Source organism: Populus alba, chromosome 14 (genome assembly GCF_005239225.2).
Source record: "Populus alba chromosome 14, ASM523922v2, whole genome shotgun sequence".
In the NCBI taxonomy this organism is placed as follows: Eukaryota; Viridiplantae; Streptophyta; class Magnoliopsida; order Malpighiales; family Salicaceae; genus Populus; species Populus alba.
The window spans coordinates 3,264,491-3,273,140 of record NC_133297.1 but is presented as its reverse complement, the minus strand read 5'-3'; the positions used below and the strand labels follow the sequence as shown (position 1 = coordinate 3,273,140).

General features: G+C 32.6%; 1 pseudogene; it reads right to left on the bottom strand.

The window, feature by feature from the left end:
* Positions 1-2,049: 2,049 nt before the first annotated feature.
* Positions 2,050-4,173, bottom strand: LOC118034161 (strychnine-10-hydroxylase-like; annotated as a pseudogene).
* Between the last annotated feature and the right edge of the window lie 4,477 nt (positions 4,174-8,650).

Here is an 8,650-nt window from a genome sequence, read left to right as displayed (position 1 = left end):
GGGCTGGCTGGGCCCAGCCCAGCCCTTTTGGGCTGAGCTGGGCCGACCCAAAAAAAGATTAATAAAAAAATTAAAAAAGTGTAGAAAAAAAATTTGCACATCTTAGAATTTTTTTTTATCAATGTGCTGGTGTTAAAAATTTCACATGTTCTAAAAAAAAATGTTTTTTTACTATTCATTGATATATATATATATATATATATATATATATATATATATATATATATATATTAGGCTACGAATTTTTTACCAACACCAGAATTGAAATTATTCGTGGTGGAATTTTTAATTGGAATATTTGCGGTTGGAAATATTTACTAATGCCCAGAGTTTGAATTATTTTGTTGTTGAATTTTTTTAATTGGAATTATTTATGGTGAAATATTTACCGACGCCAAAGTTGGAAATATTCGAGATCAAATATTCATTGACGCCAAAGTTAGGAATATTATGATCAAACCATCATTTTTTAAAAAAGAAAAAGAAAAATACACATGCATTGATTTAAATTTATTTCTTAGGTTTATTCATTGAAGTTAGAGTCAATAATATCATACGTTCTTACACACAAATCAACAAAAATGTTTAGCAAGTTAAGATTAAAACAACAATGCAGCTTGCATCAGGTAGGGTGCGCTAGGGGTGCTAATACCTTTCCTCGCCTCAACCAGTCCCGTACCATAAGATCTCTTTTGATCAGTTAGGGTTCTTAGTGACCATAATACTAGGTAGCGATTCTTTAAACTTGACCTTTTTCCTAAAAGAACAAGAATGCCAAAAAAATCTGTTCTTTTTCCCTAAATCAAGAATTGTTTTTAGTGCCTCTGTGATGTCGGGTGCGACAATTTTGATGACGATAGTCTTAGCATCCATCATGAAAGGAAGTAGGGATCACCATCTTAGGAGGATTCGTACCACTACTACCACTATATCATCAATCTGCAACAAGGGATCTATAGCAAAGTGCATGGTTGAGGATGAGAGAAGAGATTGAGTATGAACACAAAATCAATGGACATATTTTTAGCAACTAACAAACACACTAAGAGTTGAAGAGTTTTGTCAAACTAGTTAGACTCGGTCTAGAGTTGACCAAGTTTTAACCGAGTTTGCTGATTTTCGAGTTTCTAACCCGATTTTACATGGTATATACAAGTTAATTCTTAAAATCATACAATCTTATGAGTTAACTCGTGCGCTTAACAACCTTGATGTATATGGTTGATATTAATACATAATAGTAGAGAGGACTTTAATTTAAACATAAACAAATAAAGGGATGTGTGAAAAACATTAACCCATAAAAACTTTAAATTACATATATAATAAAGGGTTTATTTGAATCAATCCAAATCATATCCAATGAATGGACATGGAGACTGGTTCCTTCTTTAGATGTTGTTATGTTTTCATCCGTCCAAATGCTTGCTTCTTGAATTTATGGAGTACACAATCATTTAATTCCGAGATGTAGCTAGAATCAACACATTAATTAATTAAGATTCAAAGTGATTATTCAAATATTAATTTTTCTAAAGCATCCACTAATGTCGTTCCCAAATCATTCATTGGCTATAGGCTTTTTGATCGTCAATAAATGGATGATGACTCTATTATTGTTTCTAAATGATATAATATATAGTGCGATTGTAATCAGTGACTTTAAACTTGATATTTGATGTGATGGGTCAAGTTGGGGTGTAGTAAATCTAATATATGTATTGGATTGAGTTTTTAAAAATATTAAATAAGATCTCATCAAACTTAAAAGTTTAAACTCAACTTTTTATTACTATGATTTAAAACTTAATTTATTTATTTTTAAATAGTAATTGTTTTAATTATTATTTTTAATATTTTAAAATATTATAATTTTAAAATTAAAATTTAATTTGTATCATAAGATCACGAGTTTGCGGGCTCATTTTTACCATATAACTATAACTCGAATGATTTAATGATAGATTTATGTTATTGATGCGAATATATCCATGAACAAGCACATACAGGAATTACTTGCAATAACGTCAGTGTTCACAGATGGACAATTTAAAGGTATGCTTTAATGTCCATATAGACGAGAAGGAAGTTCCTGTGGACTGAGAAAGAAACTTCGAGGGGCGTTGCTCGGAGGTTGGTTAATCCACCGCTCTCATGCATATCAACTGGTTCACCTGACGCGGTTGCAAAATCAAACCCATGTAGCACTGTAGCCAGTGCTAGATCCATGACATGAAGGGCAAAAGATACTCCAGGGCACATTCTTCTGCCACTTCCAAACGGAAAAAAACTCGAAGTTTTTTCCCATCTAACATCAAAAACCTCCGTGAGTTGTAAGAAATCTTTCCGGATCAAACTCGTCAGGGTTGGACCACACCCTTTCATCACGATGAATCTTCGAAAGATTAACAAGAAGTCTTGTCCCTTTCGGAACATCGTAGCCATCTATGGTGCAATCCTCCATGGCCTCATGTGGTACCGAGAGAGGTGCAGCTGGGTATAAACGCAGCGTTTCCTTGATGACAGCTTTAAGGTAGACCAAATTCTGCACATCCGATTCTTCCACTTGTCTTTCCTTGCCAACTGGGTGTCTAATTCAGCTGCTGCCTCTTTAGCTACATGAGGAATTATTGACTAGTAAAGAGAGTAGCCCATATCAAAGTCACTGCTGTCGTGTCTGAGCTGCCAGAATAAGGGCCTGCAACAGTGATATTCCCGCAAGGGTAGCCTTTAACTCAAGCAAGCATAGACTAATAATTATTTACATTTTTTTAAAAATTCATAATTCATATCAAATTCATTTTTTTTTTTGCAATGAACATAAAACTTGTTAAAATGTTGTCTCTTGGCATGGTTGTACGTAGGAATGCAGAAAGTGTTGTTTAAATTATGCAACTTTTTTTTTTCTTTTCAATGTTAAAATAAAAATTGCGGAGCCTTCTACATTTATTAATCTATAGTTTATTTATAGTCTAATTAATGTTATAGGGAGCTCACTTAATCCTTAAAAGACTAAGCATGGAGGGTAATGATGAATTGAATAGGGTATGAATTATAGCATGGGTTAATTGTTGTGGAGGATTAATTACCAGGGATGTAGCTTTGTTGATGGTATCAGAATCTCCGCCTTGAACTGCTTCTGCATCATTATCGAAAACATCTAGCATCAAATCCATGAAGTCCTCCTTACCCTTAACAATTCCAGCAGCTCTTTTTCGCTTGTGTTCTTGGAGCCAATCTTCAACAGCAAGGTCCAGTTCTTTTGCAGTCTTCTTCATAGCCTTCCCATGCCCCCCAAGATCCAAAAACCTTAAAAATGGTAGCGCATCAGACACCGAAAACACCCCTGTCCAATGAAAAAAATCCTTCAATCCCTTTTTCCATCCTTTCACACTCTCCTCATCCTCAACGTTTGTGATATATCCCACAGTTTGTCCAACAATTGTTCTAAGAACGATGTTTAATGTTAGATCTCCAAACCATCTTTTCATTTCCACCAATACCATATTACCTTTTGATTTTGATGCACCACCTCTATTATCGTCCCATAACTTGTACAACTCTTTCAGAAATGCCCTCACCTCGCTCTCTCGTACATCTTTCAGCTTCTCTAGCCGGTAGTTTGATAGAAGCTCAACCGTGGTTATTTTGCGGACTTTGACTGCCAAATAAGGCCCATATGGGCTAAACCCCATCATTGCACCATCGTAGGTCAAAAGCTCAGAGGCAAGTGTTTTCGGACGACCGGAAAAGGCTTTATCATGGGTGGTGAAACACTCCTTGGCGGTCTCCCAACTGCTTACTACCAAAGCTCGGTACACGCCCATCTTGATTGTGAAGATGGGTCCATATTTTTCAGCCATGTTGCCCAGTACTTTATGGGGAGGTTCCGCCCTCCTAACACAGATGGAGGTGGCCAATCACAGCCATTGCTCCACCAGCTTTTGGTGCTGCTTTCTTCTTGCCTGTGCCTGCTAAAAATTTTCTTGAAATCCAGAAGATTGAACAGATAAAAATAAAAATGAAAAACATGGGATTGGAGGTCATGTTCTTTGTTAGGAATGGAAGATAAAAAAAACTCCACAGCTCGTTCTGGAGATTTGGGATGTAACGCCTTCCTATAATAATATCAGCTTTTTTAAATGTTGAGGAGCTGTTCTCCAAAGCTTGCTGTTGCTTTCACATGCCTCTGTTTTTGATCGAGATTCTCTGCATACCGTAGAAACAAAACAAATAATTTCTATGTATCAATTTTTCTTTTATATCATTTTTATTTTACTTTTACATAAAATGATAAAAATCAAACTAAAATAAATAACATAAAAAATAAATAAATCTTTGTATATTTTTTGGCTAATGACAATTTACTTATGAGATGAAAATATTAAAAAATATTTTATTTTAAAATACAATATCACGTAAATAAAAATTATTCAATACAAAAATAATATCACATGGCATTCAGTAAAAAGATTTGAGTGCCAATTACAATTCTCTATAAATAAAGGGTCTCACCCTAGAAAAAGAAAAAAAATTCGTCTTGGAGATAATTTTTTTTAAGACAAAGTTTTTTAAGTAAAAAAACTCTCAAATCTTCTTCATATATGCTTAAATCTACAAGGAACGAAACTTTATTGAATCAAAGCATAAGTATGTCATAAGAGTTTTTTTGACAGCATGTTATTAAGATAAATCAAAATATTCTTCAAAAGCATTAAATTATCAAAATCTTGGTATACCAATACATGTTTCCAAATCGTGTTCTTGAAAAAACAAATCTTTACGCCTGAGTTAACATAAAAATCAATCATTATATTTCAAATTCAATGAGATTACATCTAGCTATATTTTTAATGAAAAATTAATTAAAAAAAAACATTTTAAACTACATTGTACTTAATTCTTTATAGAAAAAATACATTTGTAACTTAGAAATTATTTATAATTACAATTGCACACACCCCTGAAACTATCGTTATCTTGAACAATTTGTTTATTCGCATGGTGGAAAAAAAGTAACCTAATGACACAATCATGCCATAAAAGTATACCTAACATCATTCAAGTCTAAACATTAAGTCTAATTAACTAAAGTCGTCATCTTGTATTCTCCAAAGTAAACATCAAATCCAAAACTAGTTTGACTGGTTATTGAAAAAAAGGAGAGGCTGCCTGGCCCGGGAGGCAGTGCAGTAAGAGTTGCGTATCTGCTAGGGGGACTGGCCCTGGTGATCAATTCTGACCGGTAGTAGAGGGAAAAAGGAGGAGTAAAAAGAAAGTTAATGTTTAGTTCAACGAGATGTGTATGGACTTATGCCTGATTAAAAAAAGAAAAAAACACCCTGTTTTCCTGTTGATAGAGGCAAAGTCAATTTTACAACACTAGAATTTTCTTTTCCCTCTCTCGGCTAAAAAAAGATCACGCCTTAAAGAAATTAGAAGGGAAGAAAAGAAAGGAAGCGCATGGATTTCTATTTCAAGGTGTCAAAGAAAGAGCGCACAGTTGACAAGGGCACTAAATTCTGTCTTCCCCCCCCCCCTCCTCTCTCTCTCTCTCAATGTGTTACGGAACAAATTGAGGCACGCAAGCCAAGGCAAGAGAACAAAAAATCATAATCTTTGATCCGAGCCAATCCCATGCATTATTATACATATACTAAAAGAAAAAGGATGTTTTCCCATTGAAATAGCATAATTGTAGATTTCGCCAATTATTTTACTGTAGTATTGGCAAAATTATAATTTTTTTTTAATATTTTGATAGAAAACAAGTTTTTCTTACATTTTTCTCTCTCTTTATATTGGTTTTTTTTTATTTTACACGTGGTCTATTTATCACTATTTGTTTCTTATCTTTATTTTTTGTAATATTTTTTTAGTTTTCCTATTTTTCTTTACTTTTTTTTGGAAAAAAATATTATTATTATTATTTTTTTACACCCTGAATTTACACTTTGAATATTTATCACTTTACACTTGGACTATTTATACCATTTTTTTTTATCTTCATTCTTTTTGTGTAATTTTTTTTCTTTACAATATATATATTTTAAAAATATTATATAAAGACTAAGAAAATAATGTTTCTTGTTGTGTTAGCAGTTGCAACATTGTTTTATTTATTATGCTATGTCAAAAATTAACTTAAGAATTTTATGCATGTTTTTATTAACGCATATGATATTTATTATATTTTATTATATGCAGGCATTAAATTTTTTTTGATTCATGGTTATATTTATTACTTGATGTTAAAAAAAATATGTTAATAACACAAAAATAATTAAACATATTATTTTTTTTGTGTTAGAAAAAAATTATTCAACCTGTAGTAAGACAAGTTGAATAGTCGTCGCGTTGAATTTTATTTTTTTGTATTTAATTGACACATATAGTTCTCTCAATATATTTAATTAAATGTATGCATAAACCTTTGATCTATAAATTAAAATTAAAAAAAAAACATTTAAAAAATATTGCATATATTTTGTTTCTAAAAAAATATATATATCCAACCCGTAGTAAACGCGCGGGTTAAATAACCAGTATATACATATAACTCCTGATATTTTGTCACATTTCTGCATATCATTTAGTAATTAATCAACACCATTAAGTAACGGAAATATTGTGAAAGCAAATGAAAACCCGTGTCAGTGGATGGAAAAGTCTCTGTGCCTACGTGAGAGATGTGAGACCGAAATACACATATTAAAATGGTGTTATTAGGATTCGTATCATTTTAATATTACAACTGGACGGTTGTCTGCCGTGAGCTCGTTGCTTTTTTATGCAAAGAGCGTGTTTGACAGTGTGGTAATGGTTATTTTTTAAATAGTTTTTCGTATTGACAATGTCAATGATGTTTTTTTATTTTTTAAAAATTATTTTTGACATCACCACATTAAAACGATCCAAAAAATACAAACCATACTCAATTTTAGAAAAAAAAAAAATTTCAAAATTTTGTAAAACACAGGTAGAAACGCAGCCCCAAACACTACCTTAATGTTGGTGTTTTTCTATGATTTCGCATTATTGGATAAGCTAAATTAACAAGTTTGACTTCTTCTTAGGCTTGCTTGGCTCATTTCTACTTCCATATTGTATGCCCATCTCATCTGTCTTTTTGTCTGTACTTATCATCACATGGTTTTTAAACCGTCTGTGGTAAAAGATAGTATATATATAAGTTCTATATACGTATATATATATTATATATATATAAAAGTATTATTCAATATTATTCGAAAATTTTTGGTTTTAAAAATCTGGGTTCCCCCCTCGAAAATTGGTGTGTGATGGGGTTACATGGAGAAAAAGCCCCCAAGTCAATGATTAGGAGAATCTCAAGGGTGATTAGAGGACATAATTGTGAATCTCTAGTTGATGATTCGAGGTGAATCTGTCTTGCGCATTTTGTTGTCAGTAAGGAATTCATTGATTTTAGCGGAGCTTAAGGAATATAATTAAAAAAATTAAGAAAGACAAAATTTTTGGAAAGAGTAGAATAGATATCGTACAAAAAAACATAATTCATAGTTTTTGTTTTTTACTTAATAATTCTTATTTAATAGGATTTTCTCTCAAAATAGGAATTAACATCATAAATCAGAGCCTTAAAAACTAAATCTTTACAGGATATCAGAATAATCACAATTCTAATTTAAATAGGAGAATAACATATAAAATAAAAATAAAGCTAAAAACTGAAATTAGTTAGGTCAAAATAACACCTTTATGCAATTTCAATGGTTCTAAGTAGAGTCGAAAATTAATGAAGGTTAAGAAGAGAGATAAATAAAAAAGTAGTGGTTGAGGTTAACGTAGTGACGCTAATTGGCTCAGATTCGCTTTTTAGCATTAGCATTCATTGCAGATATTTCACATATAATGGGCGAATAATATTGAACGATTAAAAAGTAGTGAGGAGGGAGGTGAGGGACGTTTAAATTGATTGACAATGGCAGCGATGATTGTGAGCTAGTGTAGTGATAGATCAAATATTCAAAAAATTATAGCTATAGAGTGGTGACCTGTGATATTGTGGATGGTGTATATTAGATGTTCGATTCGATATTTGATGAAGCGGGGTCCCGCGACAGCCATGCATACCTATCATCTTTGTTTGTCTATATTGTGAGTTGAGAATAATGAAATGTGTTGGCGTGGTTGCCTTAACCAACCTTTCTATTTACATAGAGATAGTAGAACACTGCAGTAACTATAATGATTACAACATCCTATATTAGAATCCTATTCTGATAGATACATGAGTAACTGTAATGATTACAATCCTATATTATTAAGTCTTATTCTATAACATATGCCCCCTCAAGCTGAGGGTGGGAGATCAACCGAAGACGTCTGTTCGAAAGTAAGCTGCAATGGAAGCGGTTTTAAGCTAAAGACAATATGTGAGAGCTCGAGTTTGGCAAGACCGCAAGTTGATTCTCGAGAGGGAAAAACGAATACTGGAAATTTTTTCTTTCGTGGCAACATGTCACAAAGGACAAAGTGATAATCCAGACTTCAACATGCGGGGCTTAGTATGACGAGCATGGAAATGATGAGGATTTGCTGCGAGAGATAGGTAGCACCAAAGATTATCACACCAAATGAAGTAGGACGGCGCGCAGAGACATTGAGA